The 20068-nt window shown below is 45.8% G+C and overlaps 1 protein-coding gene across 3 annotated transcripts in view; it reads right to left on the minus strand.

The window, feature by feature from the left end:
- Positions 1–20068, minus strand: part of LOC144172293 (beta-1,4-N-acetylgalactosaminyltransferase bre-4-like) — a 126878-nt gene that overhangs the window by 42887 nt on the left and 63923 nt on the right. For all 3 annotated transcript variants that reach the window (XM_077701044.1, XM_077701046.1, XM_077701045.1), the window contains exon 2: positions 8331–8552. The gene's annotated coding sequence lies outside the window, so the exon portion shown is untranslated. The remainder of the gene's footprint in view (positions 1–8330; positions 8553–20068) is intronic.

Consider the following 20068-nt stretch of genomic DNA (forward strand, 5'->3'; position numbering starts at 1 on the left):
GTTTCAAGAGTGAGCGAGCGAGCGTAATCCTTATGAACAGAAAGACAACACAGAGACGTCGACGTGATCGTATAGGCTCTGACCGTCTACTCTGTGGGAGGGACGGAAAAAAAGAGTTCCAGAGTACTGAAACTAGTGCCACCACTCATACATGCGAGAATTGTTCTGCGCAAAGGAATCCTTCGGCATATTTGAGTGAGGAAATACGTGCATGTTCCAGAGTACCAACGTTCGTCAAATTAAAAATACAGGGTGCATTGCGTTTGTTAAAGGGCCATGATGAGATAACACAAGTTGTGTCATTAAAAAACTGCTTTGTCCCGATACCAACGATCCCAATTTCATCGCCAACTTGACACAAATAATAGAGACATACCGTAAACCAAAAGAAGCAGCCGCGCCAACCCAGACACTTGGCCGCGATTTCTCAATGACAACACGGCATCTTGCTGGTGCGTTTGTCGGACGCGGACCTGAGCCAGCACCAAGCAACATCATTGCGCTATTGTAATGCTTCTAGTTGCGTTTGAGTGTACCACCTGGATGCTCCCGTGCAGCTAACACACTAATAACTAGTCATGTCAGCCCATAATAAGTCAGTAGAGCTGGAAATTGTGAACTTTTTCTATATGTGTTGTGTTTTCACGGTTAAAAAAACCTTCCACGGGTACTGAGTAAGTTACCAAATGCTAGCTCTTTGAAATTGAAGAAAGTTGTATTCTGTCTTCATTGCCCCTTTAAGACATCTGCTCCAAGCGCAAACACCCTCCCCCCCCCCCCCCTAAAAAAAAGAAAAAGAAATTAGGAGACATTCCTGTGCGGGAGCATAGATGATAAGCGAACCTGTATAAAGGGTGATCACACGCATGCTTAGCTATTTTTCTGACAGTTTGGGAATGGTAATGACCATGTTTTGTGGTTGCGTAATAAAACTTAGAAATTATACAGTGTTCTCCTAGCCGACAAATATGAGGTCGTCCGTTTCCCTTCCGTAGAAGCACATGTATACTCAGCAGAAAGAGGTTTTCCAATATTTTCAACTTCATATTGATATACGTTAAAATGTTCAGTAAAAGGAACTCGGCGCTCGTAAAGTGGTCTTAGCGGCCACTTATCATATAATTTTCGTTAAGAACATTTTCAGCAAACACGAATTGCAGCCACCTCCTGTCACCGCATTTCTCCTGTAAATTTCCATGTATTCAAAGCAGATTGGAATTCAGTAAAGTTTACAACTTCAGTTGGAAGTAATTGGTCATGAGAAGTACATCAATTCCGGCGTAATGAAGGAATCGTGTCAGCAGCCACTTGTCATATAATCGTTTAGAGGAATGCTTCGGCAAAACAAGAGTTAGAACAGTTTTGTGCTTAGCATTCGTGATAAAGTTGAGTTGTACGCAAGGTATTTTGCTTGCGCACATAAAATGCACGGTAAACAAGCCTATGAATCTTCGCCTTGAAATCTTGTAGTACACGGCGCTAAACAACCCAGTCGCCCAGGATAATGTTTGTCGGGTTTATGTTGGTTTCTCTTCATTGATGTTCCCTCTGGTGCAAAATAAGCCATTTATAGTACAAATGTCACCACAGAATTAACCAAAAAGTACATTAATTATCCAATTAATTACCAACAAAATCTACCGAAACATTGCATGAAAACAGTTAAGAAATATTTCCTTATCTGAAATCAAAACCGGGTCTTGTGCGTGCTAACCAAGTTTTCCGTGCACTCGTTCATGCGATGGAAAGAAAAGCTCTCAACGCTTAGGCTAATTTTTATTGCATGTGCTTTACGTGCGTGTGCATCACTGTGATCTTAGACTGCACTCAAAATATGCTCTGCAGTTAGGTTGCCCGGATACCGGCTAATACGAACTAGCCGCTTCTCGCACCCTTTTAACGCCAACTGCTGGGGTTGTAATTACGCATTCTGCCATGCCGTCTGACAACGCTCGTCAGGAGTTGTACTGGTAAGACAGATAACAACACAAAGCAAGCAGTGTTGTTTCCCACCTTGTGTCACAACCACCACGATGTGAACTTTACGACAATTACATACCGTGTTATCGGCGCACTGGTCACCTTTTGGCGGATTAACGGCGTGAAACTGAAATATTGTGACCCGAGCTGGCATAAAAAAGTAGAAAAGGATCGTACCTAAACCATCAACAAATATTCTAAACGCAATTACTCCTGGCTTCCAGCTACCCGACTGGTTTACATTGGAACTGTAAAAGAGAAAATAAAACCGAATTTTTTTTCCGTGTTGACAGTGCACCAGTGTTCCCTTGGCGTGTTGCAAACGTGTGTATAAACCAACTGGTATGGAGCATGCTGTTCAAAATATACTTACGAGTTTCGATTTTTCAGCGTCTTGTTTGCACAACTGTGACATGTTCGCTGGGTGAACTGGTCTTTAAATGTCACCAGCCTGGGAACGGAGGACGCCCAAAAGTCCAGGTTGTTGTTTACCGCTGGTAACATTTATTTGCACGACACATTGCCTTGGTAGGTTTATCCGGCATTTTTTACTGACGACGGCGACACTTGTCCTTGAAAATACCTCGCACTTTTAATTTAAGCCCTTTAAATGTATATGGCATTTGAAATCATTGTTTCCTGAAGCTTTAGAGCTGAGACATTCTGACTCCTAGCCAATGCGCAGTCGAGAGGCCGAGGTTGCACGATGACCAATCCCGGCCCATCTGCGCGTAAACTCATCAAGACGAATAATTACGTCCGCGAGAAAAATGCCGCTTGGAATGAGCGTTTCGGCGTTACGTTTTGTTTAAACCTGCAGTAAGAGGGGCACAAATGCAACGATGATGATTGGACACAGAAAAAAAACAATTCATAAGGAAACATCAAGCAAGAGCCCCCAGAATTAGAGGTCGGAAGGAGTTTCGGCACATCCGCAACAACTCAAGTGAGACGGATGCCCAATAAAGAAGCCGGCATCTAAACCTGGTTGCACCAAATTATCGACGACACCAACGCCACCACACAGCAGATAATCAGAGCACGGGAAAAACGACAACGAGCAGATGCGAAGCTCACACAAAAACGGGGCCCGCAAAGAGAATTCGTCATCACCGACGCCAAACGCACAAACTCATCCGTACTCTGCGCAGAATCGCAATCCTCAACAAGGAGAAATAACAGTATACCGGACAACTGGCCACCAGTTTTGGAATTTTCTCTGCGAAACATTAGATGGGCAGATTGGAAATAAGAAACGTGACGCCTGCTCCGTAATTTCGACATTTTCTCACGATGCTCACGCACACATACACGGGGTAAGAACAACACCGTTTCCAGGAACTATGCCATAAATACAACAGGATATAACTATTCACCTTTCAAGAATCGTACTATGGGGTAGATCACAAGGATTTCCTAGCATAGTTTTAATCGGACACACTGGTATTAGCTGTTCGTCGCCGAAAAAAATAAAGCAAACGTGCAACACTTGAAAGCGCGTAAAAATGTTCCCCCGGCAGCACACCGGTTTTGGACGCTGGGATGCATTCCGCAGATTCGCCGAAACTACTTATGCTTTCGCATCTATTTAATTTCAGATATTTCCGTCAGTTTAAATCGCGATTTATCAGGCTGCGAGATGTTCTTTGTAACACACCTCAGCTTTTTAGTCCAAGACACTTTATTATGGCAAAACCTTGTTATAGTTTGTTGCCTGTTGTTGCAATGCGCTCAGCTGCGTCAATTTACCTGAGTGTGCCTGAATGAAACAAGGACGTCAAATGCGGATAACCTTTTAAGGTGGCTCACACTGTGAAAACTCCCTGCTGGTTGTGAGCTGTTGAGTCATATCAACCCTACAAGAAAGTTTCTGGGCCAATTAAATTCTAAACGAGGCCGCTGACGTTGCGACAGTAGCAGACACGACCTCTATGGATAGAACAACTTTTAATCCCAAAGAATTATCAGTTTTTAATGAAGCTATGATATAAGTACTGGAATGTGCCTCCGGGAGGTGGTGCTCCGCTTTTAGCGGCGTTCGCGCTCGCGATACCAAAAGCGCGCCGCCGGAGACCGGTTGTTTGCGTTCGAGCACCTAAATAAGCCGCAATTGTTTAGTGGAGCTGTCTAAAGGGGCCATTAAGACAAACTGCAATTTTGTTTTATTCAAAAGATTACCTCGTTAGAATCTATTTATTTATTTGAATACTCTAAAGGCCCCGAGAGGCATTACATAGGGGGAGATACTATCCATACAAGGCATATTTCAACACGCGTAAAAAAGATCGCACTGAGCGAACAGACACAACTGGGCGAAAGATACATTTGTAAAAAAAGAAGAAAAAAAAAAGAAGAATCGACAGGGAGTTACCGCACAGCGCATTTCACACCCGCAGTACATTCCAATGCCAAGAAGTACACATGGCAGCCGATCATCAACGCTGCACTGGCAAGCAAGATAGAACAGGGCACACAAGAAGTATCAGTGGGAACTTTACACATTCAGAAATGTGCGCAGGGCAGATTGGAAGTAAGACGGGTCATCCACCGCTACAATCTCGCGGGGTAACTTGTTCCACTCGCTTACGGATAGCACAAAAGGGGAATTTTGGTACTTTTTGGTTCTTGCGAATATGGGCGAGACTTTACGATCGTGGTCAGTGCGATTAGACACATAATGAGCTGGAAAAATATGAGCACACGAAAAAATGTAACACCATGATAAATAGAGTGAAAAAAGGTCAAACGGAAGAATTTACGACGAGTGCTAAGGTCTGGAAGATTAAGAATCTGTTTTAATGCCGATATACTTTGGTATGGCGAGTACGAGCGCAGAATGAACCGGGCAGCCTTATTTTGAATGGACTCGATACAGTCGGACAGAATAGCTGTGTGAGGGTTCCTAATAATAGAAGCATAGTCGAGGGTTGTACGGATGAGGAAAATGTATGCGCGAAGTCTGGTGACATGGCTCGCAAGATATAAACGGTGCTTTAGAAAGCTAAGTTTTTTTAGTGCTTTGTTTGTTATGTGCTCAATATGCATTTCCCAGTTTAAATCAGGAGTAAATACCACACATAAATACTTGAAAGAATAGGTTCGTTCAATTGTTGAACGGCATAACGTGTATTGATGAAATGGAGTATTTAGCTTGGAAGAAAATGTCATGACGTTAGTTTTCTCTGTATTAATTTGCATTTTCCACACGTGGCACCATTTCGCGAGGGTATTTAAATCGCTTTGTAAAATAGCTACGTCATCGGCGGTAGTGATCTGCCTACAAATTATACAATCATCGGCAAACAGCCGCATTGTTGATGTTATATTGTTCGCAATGTCATTAATATATATTAGAAATAATAAAGGCCCTAAAACTGATCCCTAAGGTACTCCTAACCTAACGCAACAGGAACTGGAGAGATAATTATTTATATTTACTTTTTGAGAGCGACCAGATAGAAATTCATTAATCCAGTGGGTAGTTTTTACGTCTAACTTTAGGCAATGTATTTTTTGGATAAGCCGTTTGTGGGGAACGCGGTTGAAGGCTTTGGAGAAATCGATAAATACTGCTTCTATATAAACCAATTTTTGCAAAGAGTCGTGTAAATCCGTGGATAATTCAACCAACTTTGTTTTGGCAAGACCGCTTGTACCTGAACCCATGCTGATTATCGAATAACAATTTATTATAATTGAGATGTCGCATAATGTGGGAGTAAATTATGTGTTCAAGGAGTTTACAACAAACTGATGTAATGGAAATCGGGCGGTAGTTTTTTGGACATGAGGGTTCACCAGATATATAAATGGGTTTGACATGACCAGATTTCCAATTGTCAGGGACGCACCCAGAATCAAGCGATTGTTGAAAAATTAAGCACAATAAAAACGAGGATACGTGACTAGTTACCTTAGCAGCTTTGAACTGATGCCGTCAGGTCCATGGCTGGACCGAAGCGGAAGTCTAGCAATTGCACGGGATACACCAACTTCAGTAACGATAATGGGCTCGCTTGGGTCAGTTATTGCGGTAGGAGCGACGGTACAGGACTCGTCAAGGGGGGGGGGTTCGTCGGTAAAAACTTCACTAAAAACATTGTTTAAAACGTGGGCACATTTTAAGGTGGGTACAATGCAACCATTTGCGCCCTTTAGTGTTATTACACTGTCCGTATCTTTGGGGTTAATTACGCGCCAAAACGTTTTTGGACCAGATTTAACAAATTCGGCAGCGTATCATTAACATAATAATCCTTAGCTTCTTTAATGGCTTTTTCCGACTCCCGAGCTAATTCTTTATACTTGTTCCAAGTACTGACACTGTTGCTTTGCGAAGCCTTTTTGTAGGCTCTTTTCTTTTTATTTAGGGACTGTTTAACCTTTTTCGTAAACCAAGGACCACTTGTTTGTGATGTGAAGTAAACCACTGGAATACACGTATTTTCAATTTCCTTAAGGAAGTCACGAAACACTATCCAGTTTTCATTATTTGTACGATTATTGAATTCGCTAGAAAAGGAGCTCGAAAACTCAGTTAGCATCCAGTTAATTTTTTCACAATCAGCTTTTTTCTAATTAAGTATGCGTTTAGGCTTTGTTTTCTTGTTAGGAAGTGGCAGAGGGTGGGAACGATGTATTACTCGGTGGTCACTAATTTCATCGAAGACATAGACTACAACGCTTGTCGGATTGTTTGTAAAAATTAAGTCGAGAATGCGTTCGCCCCTCGTAGGTGCAGTTAACAACTCAGTTAGGTGAAACAGTTTTAACGTACGAAGAAAGCGGGATATCTCAAGACCGACATATAATGATGGCGATGATGGTTTGACCCAGTTAATGGAGGGGTAATTGAAATCACCGCCAAGCACCAAAACACACTGAGGAAATTTGTTATAAATCAATTCGAGTACATGGGTCAGGCGATCAACAAAATCTGGTTTGCTGTGAGGCGGCTGATAGCAGACCCCGATTATACACGTGCAGCCTTCAAATTGGGTTTTTACACAGAGCAGCTCGAGAGGGGTATCAATGGCAGCAAGGAAAGGTTGATAACAGCTCCTTATTGCTATCAGCACGCCACCGCCACGAGATGAAGTTCTATCTTTACGGAAGACAGTGAAATAATGTGGAAGCAATAATTCACTATTGCATATGTCTTCGCGAAGCCAGGTTTCAGTGCCTAGAATTATATCAGCGGAGCATGCGTGACCTACGGAAAGCAACGAGTCAACTTTATTTATAATGCTACGGAAATTAGCGAGAAGAACGGATAAATTATGTACTTTTGTTTTTCTAGGCTTGATTCGGACTGTTTGTCAATCCGTGCTGCGCATTTGCGGTGGGTCTGCCTGAACTACTCTTGCAGAAACCACGTCATAGTGGAATATGTGTCCTTTAAGCTTCAGTTTGTTATACCGTATGCTGTAGCTCTCTTTGTTTTCTTTGGCGAAATCACGGTGCATTTTTCTTGCGAACTGTATTTTAGGGGAGAAGTCTTCCTCGAGCCAGATTTTAGGTTCAATGTTTTTGAGTTTATGCCCATTCCGAAGAAGAGAATCCTTCGTCTTGAAATTTAAGAACTTTATTATCAAAGGGCACGTAAAGTCGGGATGAGGTTGCCCGATTCGATGCGCCCGTTCAATGTCACCGGGTTGCAAGTTAGTGTTTAGTTGTGTAGAACAGAAATCCTTAACTGATTTCTCGCTAGCCTCATAGTCCTCTTTGTCGACTTCCGCTAAACCTTTGATTAACAAGTTATTTCTTCGTGACGATTATTTAGGTCATCGACAACGTCTTCTAAGCCACCATTAGTCCGCGACAAAGTCATTTTAACTTCCTCAAGTGTGTCATTGACTGCTTTGACGCAAGGTGCCTATTTCGGGTACTATAGGTAGATTATTTAAAACTGCGCAAACTCGGGACCTAATATCAGCAATATCTCGTTGTATTTCTTTCAAGGTAGTTGCCGTGGCGTTAAAGGTTTTTTTTTTTTTTTGGCTGCAATGCATTCTTTTAGCAAGGCATACACATCATCTACTTTGGGGCCTGCATTGGCTTCAATGTCCCCAGCACAGAGCAAAAGCAGCGCTATACAGATTGATAGTGCAAGAGAGGGTTTGGGGCACAAGACACAGAGTAGGCGGGCCTCTGCATGAGGGCGTTCAGCAAGCCCTATCCTATTTCTGCAGCAGTTTCTAAAGGCTCCGATACGAACCCTGTAGGTTGCAATGTCAACACCCATGACTCAAGAGACCACAGGAGGGTGAGGCAAAGTACAACAGTACGGGGATCAGCAGCCACGGAAAAAAGTAAAAAACAAAAACAAAAACAAGGGTTCAAGTGCGTACCTATACCAGAGCAGGAAAGCGTTTGATTCCTGTCGCGCGTGGCCGCATATCCCAGAGGGTCAGGGGTGCGCAGACCTTTTATGTTGAGCAGTGGCGCTGCGCCAGCAGCTTCCTCTTCTTAGACCGTTACGTCAGACAGGCGACACGATGGCCCAGACCCTATCTCCTCCCAGGCAGGAGCAAGACGACGCACGAGCAGCAGGCGGTGGTGATGGCCGATATCTATAACAGAGCAGAAAAGCGTTTGATTCCTGTCGCACGTGGCTGACACCACTTATAAGGTAAACTTCGCTCAAATAATTGATTGATTGATTGATTGATTGATTGATTGATTGATTGATTGATTGATTGATTGATTGATTGATTGATTGATTGATTGATTGATTGATTGATTGATTGTAACGTTTAACGCGCCGACGAACGCTGGCGATGAGGCGCGCCTTAGTGGAGGGCTCAGGATTAGTTTCGCTCAAATAAGATATATAATTAGGAAAAAGGGAATGGCCATGCGACCCACTAGCTCATTCGCCACAGCAGAACCTATGGTGTCATAAAAGCAATCTCTGGGATTGGCCGAGGTCGGCAAAAGCAAACGCAAATTAGGCAGAGCTTATAAACTTGCCGAACGGGCTATTAGCGCTTAAATTTAGGGCATATTCTTTTTACATCAGTTAGAATGGTGGAACAAACAGTTACCCGCCGTGGTGGGTCAGTGGCTAAGGCGTTGCGCTGCTGAGCATGAGGTCGCGGGTTTGATTCCCGGCCGTCGTGGCGGCTTTTATGATGGAGGCGAAAAGCAAAATACGCCCGTAAGTACGAGATTTCGGTGCACCTTAAAGATACCCAGGTGGTCAAAATTAATCCGGAGCCCTCCACTACAGCGCGCCTCATCGCCTACGTTGCGTCGGCGCGTTAAACTCTATAATCAATCAACAAACAGTGGAAGTTACGAAAGCACACGCAAACATAGAAGTAGCAATGCGTACTGCTGTTGGTATGCGCGCACTATGCTTGGTTTAGATGAACAGCACTGTGGGGCTTTGGGGTTGTCTCAGACGACACTGGCCGCGGTGGCTCAGTGGCTAAGGCGTTGCGCTGCTGAGCACGAGGTCGCGGGTTCGATTCCCGGCCGCGGCGGCCGCTTTTCTGATGGAGGCGAAAAGCAAAAACGCCCGTGTGTACGAGATTTCGGCGCACGATAAAGATCCCCAGGTGGTCAAAATTAATCCGGAGCCCTCCACTACGGCGCGCCTCATCGCCTGCGTTGCGTCGGGGCGTTAAACCCCACAATCAATCAATCAATCAGACGACACTGACCGCAGACGACACTGACCGACTGAAGCAAGCGACGGCGTCTTACGTGACCATATTTGTAGAGCGAACACTAGGTTTCTCGAAGCGGTTATTTTCTGCATCAACAAAAACAAGCCAGCTATAACTACGGTCACAAACAAACCAAAGGCAGAAAACGGCTTGCCACGGTGTGGTGGCGCCATCTAGGGTGACTAACGGTAAACAAGTCTCCACGCCACACCAAGTTTAGCCGAAAGACCTGTTCTTATGATGTCATTGAAAACATCGTTCAAACTCACTTTTTGGCGCGAGAATAAAATTTTTCGCTTAAATTTAATAATTTCGCAGTGAATAAAGCATCGTTTCCTTCCGGACAAGCGCTTGAGGCACTTTATAACACGAAATCTTTCGAATAAAACAAACTTGTATTTTGTCTGCATGGCCCCTTTAAGCTTGAGTTCCATTCATGCCTGGCGTCGCTCAAAACTCGTCGCAGCAGAGTGAGAGGAGACAAATGCCAGGCCCAGAAGTGTGAGGGCAAGTGACGCGGAGCCAAACAGTCAAAAAGCAGTTGTGGGGAGTGCGCACCTCTAGAGAAACGCTTCCCGTGGTTGGAATCGAACCTAGGCCCCTCGCGTTATGAAACCTACGTTATCCGATTGCGCTATCAATGCATTCGGGTTGCTAAGCATTTTCTCTAGGTTTGTAGCTCGGGCGCGGGCGTTGCCTTTGGTCTTCAGCTCAGTTCAAATGGACAGAGGTTCGGGTAGCCAGTAGTAGTAACGGTGCCACTTTATTTAACATTGGGTCCGGAGTAGGGGAGTACTGGGGGCCTGCTATATGTCCAGGGCTCTGGCCGTGACGGCTTCCTGGGTTGCCAGGTCAGAGCTTCCCAGACACTGCTCCCAGTGAGAGGAGGGGGTAAAAAAGTGAAAGGGTCGCACGGACACTTACAGAGGGAGTGGAAGAGCGAGGGCAGACAAATTGGTAGGGGTGGGTGTGCACCAGGAGAGGGCGGTGTGGAAAAGTATGAGTTTGTAAGAGCCGCCACATGTTAGCTGCCGGCAGAGTAAGTGAAGGGTGCGGGAGAGGTAGGCTCCTGCGGAACAGGCGGTAGTGACGAGTTATGTCCTTGAACATCAGATGGATCGAGTGGGACATTTCGGGGATGCCGTGCGTAGTCGTGTGTAGGAAACGAAAGCCCGGGAAGCGCGCATCAAGGTTATATCTGTGCCTAATGACGTTCTTCTAGTTGAGAGAGGCGGCGAGCGCTCGGCGGCCTCAGTGTCCGATCTACCGATAAGATCGGCGACCTAAGAAAACCCAAGTTAAAAGCTAGGGAAGACCAGCAGCTCCGCTGTTTCCTCAGTCTTTGCATCTCAATTGCCAAGGTGGCCGAATTTTTCGACTTGCCCTATTGTAAATTTTTGTGCAAACGTGGCCCTTAAAAGACTAATAGGGCGACGACAAACGAAAAATTGCTGGGATAGACTTCAAACAGCTTCCATGTTGGGTTTACGAAGCACTATACAGGGTGATCAAAATTAAGTCGACAGGTTTTTTTTTTTTTTAATTAGGCGCTTGGATTTACGTGAAGGCCACCTTCACAGTGAGGTTATGCGCGTAGGGGGACACGTAATTAGGTGGTAACTTTGGTGTCGGTTGCTTGATAACCTAAAATTGAATAATTAACTTTTTAGTGGCTGCAGTGAGCAGGCATGTTTGTATTGAAAAGTTAAACACAGTCGTGTTTCTATGCCGTTTCATTTGGCAGAATTCTTCTGGCGTATCCGTACTCCGAGATATCTAACTGCGAAGTTTAATTGCCGATCGCCCTATTACGCATACTAGACAGCGAAGGCAGGCTCAAGGCTCCTCCCTCTTGTTCTGTGTTACGATAGCAGTTCCGAGTACTGCAGATTGCGATAACGCAAGCCAAGACTGGAAGGGTGCCAGTTTTAACTTTTACCTATGCCTCCACCCCGTTGTCCACACAGTACACAGCAGGCACGTCACAAAAGGGAGGATCTTTGCGCCGGTCTTCGCTGTTTAGAATGCGTAATCATGCGAACGCCAATTATAGTACGCAGTTTGATATCTCGGAGTACGGATGCGGTAGAATAATTCTGCCAATTGGAACTGCTTGGAAACACGTTTGCTTCTAACTTTTCAATACAAACATGCCTGCTTGCTGCAGCCACTAAAAAGTTAATCATTCAATTTTAGTTAATTAAGCAACCGACACCAAAGTTACCACCTAATTACGTGTCCCCCTGCGCGCATAACCTCACTGTGAAGGTGGCCTCAACGTAAATCTTAGCGCCTAATTTAAAAAAAAAACCTGCCGACCTAATGTTGATCACCCTGTCTATTATTTTGTATTCTGGAAACCAACCTGTCTATTTGTAGGTCTGTCGTAACTGTCATCTTACAAGGCTACATAATCTTCATAACCAGAGGAGTATGACAGTCCTATAATATTCTCGCCATAATAGCTGCGGTGGCGTCGCCTGGTGGGGGTTTGAGCTGCAGCCTGCGCCGGTCGGTTTGCCCGCCGTGACGATTTTTAAATGCAGAGCAATTCAGTAACTCACGATGTCACGCGCGTTGACGTCCGTAGTCCACACCGCACCCCTCCCTACTGTATAAAAAAAATACTACCCGGCGCCAGGTTTCGATCCCTCGACCCTGCTGGCGGAACGCAATGTACATGGTGCTCTAACCACTGCGCCACAAAGCCGACACAGAATTGGAGGCTACGGACGCGCGTTATATCCTTGACTCATTCAAATTACTGCTGACGAGCGCTCTCTCGTCAGCAGTTGCCACAAGTGCAACAACATTAACGTAACGCAAACTACTTAACGTCGAGCGCCCCCGGAAATGCTCTGCATTTGATCGTGCCCGTCGCCAGGGGGATGTTTCACTGCGTCTTCTCTCGGTCACGGGACCTGTGGCGCCATCTGGCGGAGGTGCGGCACAACTCGTAGCACTTTCTTTGAAAAAGCGCCTCGAAAGCGCGGCAAATATGAAATAGGGATGACGCGCTTTAGCGTGCAACCGCAGTTTCTTCTTAATTAAAGCGCGAGATATGGCACCATACGTGTTGTTTGCTATGCGAAGTGGGCCTAAGAACGCAATAGCAATACACGCTGAGCGTCTAATTCACGTATGGGAGCCATCTTCCTTTTTCGTCGCCTTGTTGTGTGTTTGCTGGCGAAACAATAAACATATAAAAGATAGTTTAAAATAATTTTAGTCGTTTAAAATGGGTTTACAAGAACAGTTGCGGAAAACTCAACCCAGAGGCCGCATACAACTGGAAATACTTCACAATAAAACGCACGCAAAACGGACTTTTTCGAAAAGGGCAAACACTAGAATACCGCCCCTGGTCGCGAAACTTCTGGGTCATTCTATGGGACAGCTTTGTATGCTGCCAAGAACGGCCGCTACGCGGCGCAGGCTGTTGGAAGGGGCCTGTCGCTGCCGGCAGGCTCGCGGAGCAGCAGCGGCACGCGACGGCACTGTGCGCTGCACGTGCATTCCTCGTAACAAGGTATCTACCGGCATTGTCACGCAACATCATGGTCGGTGCACCGTGTACAAGGCTGCCGGCATAGAACTTTTTAACAACAATGCCTAAGACGAGTTGTGCGAGGGATGCCGCTCCGTACGCAGAAGCACAATTCAAAAGGGGTCGCTATATTGGTTTCGGACAAGGGCTGAGCTTCGAAAGAAGTGAAAGAGGGTTATATCGCAGTTACAAGCTGCCGATTTTAGCGTTAAGCGTAAAAATGACAAATTTGCGGAAAGCATTTTGATGCTACCGACATTATCACAACTTTCCGTTGTACGTCCCGTTGTACCTGACAAAACCGAAAGTAATTATCAAAGGGACCCTGCAACCCGTACCATGGACTACTAGGAATGTATTTTGGGGTAAGTATATTGCTCCAGTCATCTCCTCCCGCAAGAATTATAAAAATCCGTTCACTATCACCGAAACTAAGCGCGATGAGAAATCGCGCATAATCGTTCCCCCTCAACTCGACTGCGTACATTGCAACGAAAGCTTCTCGCTCTCTCCCGAAGAGGGGAGCCACTCGCGGCGTTCTCTTCCGTGGCCTTCGATATATCACAGGCCGGGGAGTTTTCTGCTTTTCTACGCAACGTGGAGCGGTCTATTTCCTATCTGGTGCCACAAAAAAGCAGGCATGGGTGCCTGCTCGCAAGCGCGCGCTCCGGATGGTAGGGCGTTTTTGAAGCAATAAGCGTTTGTTGTCGAGTGGTCTGGTTGAAAGGGAAGTATTGAGCTATTCACTAAAACTCCGCGCGCACTCCAAGCACAAAAAAAGCGGCAAAACTGTGCCTGAAGGTTCAGGCGTAGAAGAGGTTTGCACAGAGCGCTGACGACGGCTTATCGTCACAGGAAATGCGAGAAAGTAGCCGCCAAGTTGACCAGTCACTGCCGATCGGACAGCCATGGCCTCAATGACGTCGTTTAGGCCATGCGAGGGGTTCATAATGAGGAGAACTGAAGAGAGCGCGGTTGGTTTTTCCGCGTCTTTCATCGATTTTTGCGCTCACCGATTCACGTGCACGTGTAATAATTAGCTCAGGTATTTCAGGTAGTGTAAGCTAAGCGTGGCGTAGGTTTACTTGCACTGCTCAAAGAGTGTTGCAGGGTCCCTTTAAATAATATTATTAATACTCGAAACGGCAAACATTTGTGTTCCCTTGCAAGTTCTGGTTACGGTGAGGCATACTTTGCCGGCGACCATGTTCCACAGCTGCCCATGAGGTAGACGCTTCTGCTCCGACTCTATGAATGCGTCCGTGGTGTAATTGCTTCCCCTCATTACCGCCCACATTATCATTTTTTAATTCTACTGTTTCCCACATGCCTTTGTGTGATTGAGAATCTTGGCCAATTTGTCCTGTACACATACAGATTTCGCGCAAACGACTTTAGCTACTTTTCAATTGACCTTTGAAGCTTTCCGGTGGTGTCGATGTGTCCCGTCGTTGCAATCATGATGAACATTTTCCCCTTGATTTTCTTCTCTGTTGTATGACAGAGTCCTGGGCAGTAACTCTTCTCAGCCCTTCATATACGCTATAACCGGAAACATGCTTTGCTACTTCTGTGATTCCCGTGTTCAAATTACTCCAGTCGGCCTCAATTCATGTCTCAAACATACGTTTCTCAGTTGAAGACCAAGCACATTCGCTACATCCACCTTTATTAAGCTAAGACCATTGGTGGGCCGTGGGTTAGGCGTTGCGTCGTTGGTTGCGTATTCTGTTCAGCATGATTTTTCTAAAAGAAAAATTAAGCCAATTTGCAAATATTTTTTTTGTATTCTTTCGCACTGTCTACCGTTACTAGAAGCAATGCAAAGTCACACCGGGCGCCGGATTTTTGCGTAATGCAGCACGTAAAGCGGAGACTCCGAAATTTTGCACAAGCGGCTTTCATTTATCTATAGCATTCCCATAGACGCTGCCAAAAGAGCACAGATTCTATGATCAGCCCTATCCTTTGAACCTCGCAGTTAACCCTAACGACGTGAAAACAAGGTTTTCAAAACAGGGTTTAGCCCAACGTTACTAGATTATTTGGGTTTAGCCTGTGTACAGCGGTTGCCTACATTTTCTAAGTCGAAGGCTTGAACGCATTCAACAGGTCCAACTTAAGCGAGTTATAGCCATTGCAAATGCGTGGTCGTCTCATATTCCGAAGCCCTATGCTCAATTTCGAACTGGTCCCCATTTTAGATAACTTTGTTTTACCTCAGTTACTTCATTTTTATTGTATTGGCTCCGAGGGACCATTTAGAAGCCGTTTCTGTGCTACAGACGCTTAACGGCTGCTTTTCTGCTCAATCGTTCATCTAATAATTTCGAGTTAAAAGCTTGACAAGGCTGCCCATCAACGGGTCCGCTAAACACTCTCTACTGAATAAACTGGTACAACGTTGAACTGCTGACAACAGAGCAAAACTTATCCCCATGCCTCAGTTTGGAGTGGTTATTGATCCAGACAACACATCGGACGCCGCACACGACAGACAGCGGCATTTATACACTTCATGCTTGATGATTACTTAGGAATAGATAGAGTAATGCATTCAAACAGCGAGGATTATTCTAAAATGATGGAGTCGTAGGGGTACCAGAACATTCCTTTCTTGTTATAGAACGCAGCTCTTAAGCGGCCGCTCCTATGGTTGCGCGACGTTCCTTGCCGTCATCCTCAATAGAACCGAGAGACGAAGAGGACGCCAAAACGAGAGTAAGAAAGAACATGAGTAGAGCATGGCGAAAACGTGAGGGGGAGGGCGGTATGCCACTGGTGCCGCGCGAGAAGTCCTCCATGGAGGCGACCAGCAACGAGATAACGCCACAGTAGCAGCCACCGTCGTGCCTTCGTCGATAATGCGATCACTTCACTAGAAGAAAAAAAGCGCTGTTTGAGCAGAAAAGCAGTGCCGAAAACACCAGCCGGAGAAGCAGCCATGCGCCGTCGCCGAGAAGACTCTGCAGTTGGCGCTGCATTCAAATTTTGCGTTAGGGAGTATCGTAACCGTGAGCCATTTCTTTCTTAAAGGGGTACTGACACAGAATTTCGAAGGCGAGATAACTTCGGAGATAGATTGGTGTGAACATATATACATCATCTGCAAAATATCAGCGGCGAATACAGCCTAGCACATATTTAAAATCTATTTTGAAGTGTGCGAAACGCAACCGAGCAGCCAGCAGAAGACCACGCGGAATCGAAATCCGGTGCATATTGTATAAATAAACAACATCCAAACACGTCACGAGTTTGTGTTTGCCGCTTCCGCACGGTCGGCGTTTTTCGCCGGCTCGCCCGGCTCGCCGCTCCAATCGGAGGGCCGGAGGGCGGAGCTTCTGCTCTCGAGAACGAACGACCCGATCGTTGGCGGCGGAGGCGCCGTGATTTCGGATAAACGAAGGGGATAACTACTTAAGAACTCACGAGGAGCAACTTAAGGTTAAGGGAAAGCGAAACGCAGCTATAATGAAGCATAGAGCTCTGTGGGGGTATAACAAATATGAAGCAGTAAGAGGAATGTGGAAAGGAGTAATGGTTCCGGGTCTCACGTTTGCGAATGCTGTACTCTGCATAAAATCAAACGTTCTATCAGGTCTTGAAGTAAACCAGAGAACGGTAGGACGTTTGGCCTTAGGCGCGCATGGAAAAACAACTAACGAAGCAGTTCAGGGAGATATCGGCTGGGCGTTGTTTGAAGTTAGAGAAGCTCAGAGTAAAATATGCTTTGAGATGAGGTTGAGGGCAATGGATCAACGAAGGTGGGCAACTAAGGTTTTTAGGTACCTATACTTGAAAAGCGTGGACACGCAGTGGTTAAGAAAGACTAGAAGGCTAACGATGAAATACGGAAAGAACAGTGGAGAATCCAAAACAGCCAAGGTAACCAAAAAAGAGGCAAGGCAGATTGAAACGAATAAATGGAGGAAAAAAATGGAAGCTAAAACGTCGTTAGAGATGTACAGGGCTGAGAAGATGAACATCAGAAAGGAAAATTTCTACGATAATTCCCAGGGCAGTGCTTTGATTTTTGAGGCTAGAGCAGGTTGCCTGCGAACTAAGAGTTTTCTGGGGAAGTATTCACAAAATGATGGGGTATGCGTGGTCTGCGGAAACGAAACAAACTATGCGCCACATAGTGTTAGAATGTGAGGGTATCCATCCAAATCTACATTAAGGGAATATTAGGCTTCCAGAAGCCCTAGGATTTAAGGGTATCACAGAGGAAGTTAACTTCGAGGCTGCCGACAGGACGAAATGACGATTAGAATGCCGGTGGACAAAAAGCAGAGAGGGGAATATTGCCTAGGACATTTACCACCTGTAACAGGGAAAAAAAGTATTTCGGGCCTAATAAGCTTTAGTGCCTGCCCTAAGCAGCGCTAGTATTAAACCCAGAGTGTAAAATATGATTCTATTAGTCCTTTTTGGTAAGATGACATGTGATCACCCCGCTTCAAAGGGAGACCATAGCAATCATCAATTATCATCATCATCTCATCGGGCAACTTGCCGCGACCAAAGTTCTACACCGATTCCAGGCACTCTGTTTCTATTACTTTTTATTTACATTGGATGCGAAAACGCGCCGGAGATACAAAAAGCCCACCGAGATAGCCGTACGCCGCTGTGCAGGCGGCGGCCCAGGCCGGCGCAGGTAGCTCGAGTGATAGCTTGTTACCGCTGCACAAAATTGTCCCCAAGACCCGACCATGGCAGCTTACACGAGAAAGGAGTTAATGAAGCGATGGCGGGTTGCATTAACAATTGTCATCTGCGCCGCTTACGAGAGCGGCACTCGAATATCCGCCGCAGTGCAAAGCCGAACACATCTGTAGGCGGACCTGTAGGCAGACCGGCCGGCTGCTCCCAGCGCGCGTCTTGCCACCCACTGTCTCGAGCGTCGCGCGTCGTTCTTTAGCCGCGGTAACATTTGCACTCGCGCCTGCGTCACGTCCACGGTCGCTTTTTAATTAAGCGGCTCAAGAGATAAGTACGGGGAAGGGGGGGGGGGGGAAGGGGGCATTTGCAGAAACTGCTGTCGATGCAGATCTACGTCAGCTCTGCTTTGTGATATCCCTCCGACGGTGACGTGGTCAGCTTTGTACACACAAAATCCATTGTTTCGCGGCACCCGCTGGAACCGAAACTGCGACTGGCCGCATTGAAAAGCCTCGAATTAAACAACCGTCACACGCTGAAGGAAATGAGGTTTCTACAGGTTATAAGTAGGTCAATAGCTACTTATCGCAACAAAAAAAAAAGATGCAAAATTTTTGCGTCAGTGCCCCTTTAAAATGTTCGAGTGACCTGTGATATTATGCTGTTCTTATGTCGCCTGTTCATGCGGCCTTCCGTGAAACTATTATAAACATTGCTCGCACAATACCAATAAACCAGCCTCAAATAAGACCACCCCTAATATTTATATCCATTCTCCGTAGCACACTCGATGTCACTTTCCTGTTTTTAAAACACGGGGAAAGCAAACGATGATACATTGGAGAACGCACAAGGCGCGCGCGTCCGGCGGTAGAATATTCGTTTTCTTCGGGCAACCAGTGTTATGAGGGATACCGGCCGACGTACGGCCCCAGGATATACGTTTTTCATTCGGTTAGCTGTCCTCGGCCGAATTACGGCAAGCGAATGGCCACAGAATATTTGGCATCCGGTGTTCAAGGGGAGACCGGCAGACGTAAGGTATCTGGTTATACGTCATTTTTTTCGGCAAATGGCATACAGCCGAAACACGGCTCGCGCCTGGGCGCTGAGAATTCATGCACAGACGTGTTTGGAAGGAGACCGACCGGTTTTTTCCTGGGAGGAGAAAATGCCGTTAGGGAGCCGAACGACGGGGACGCGTTTTTCATCCGCTCCGTGTTTGTACGTTTTATATGAACGAACATCATTTGTCAAACAGTAATGAGTGTTCTCGGTGAACGGGCAAGGCGCAAGGACTCACTGGACATTAGCAGGGAACCTTTTAGGCCATCGAAATGTCATTTATTGACACAAGAAGACTGTGCCAGACCGACGGGTGAGCTAAGCCTCACAGGTCATCGCCGCTACCACGCCTCTGCCGCCGGCTTCGTCGACGCATCAGCTAGAGGCTATTCACCCCCTCAAGAAATGGAGAGCATTGGAGACATCGACCCGGCAGAGATGTCCGATCCGAGATGGAGATGGTTCACCAAAATAACTGGCCTTCAAGGGCGTCGAGCAAGCGGCCACCACGCAGGAGCTAAGCCGCCACCATGTCAAGGACTCACCACCAAAGAAAGGCAAGTGCGAGCAAAAGCGCAAGTTATTCTGCTTACGATTAAACTGCGACAAGCAATGTTGCACTATGCTGTTGGTAATAAACGTACAAGAGACTCGCTCGTGCATTGGTAGGATCAACTTCATGTCCTGCACTATGTTACTTCATGGGATTTTACGACTGCATATTTCGAAAAAAAATTATTTTAAATTTGCGATAACAACAGAGCCTTGTCACTGACGAAGCCTAGCTCTTAATTTAGTTCCGATGTTTGAAGGTGAGCTTAGCTACTCTTGGGATATGACTAATTTGGTTAAACATAATCGCCAGCATCCTAGCAAACACGGATTTTGTCAGGATTTTCTTGCTCAACGCAGATTGTTGAGTTCACGCACGATTTGGCTCTTGCAATACATAAGCTTAAAGTGGTTGACTGTATATTCTTGGACTGCAAAAAAGCAAATGATGGTGTTCCATATCATCTTCTGCGTAGTACATTTCATCCTATGAACTGAATGAATCGGTTTTTGCATTGTTATTACTATTGGCCGTACAGCTTCGTTCAAAAGTACGCTATTTACCGGACTATAGCAAATGAAC

This window comes from Haemaphysalis longicornis, unplaced genomic scaffold, assembly GCF_048455015.1.
Source record: "Haemaphysalis longicornis isolate Haplotype H1 unplaced genomic scaffold, Haemaphysalis longicornis Haplotype H1 scaffold_20, whole genome shotgun sequence".
Taxonomy (NCBI): Eukaryota; Metazoa; Arthropoda; class Arachnida; order Ixodida; family Ixodidae; genus Haemaphysalis; species Haemaphysalis longicornis.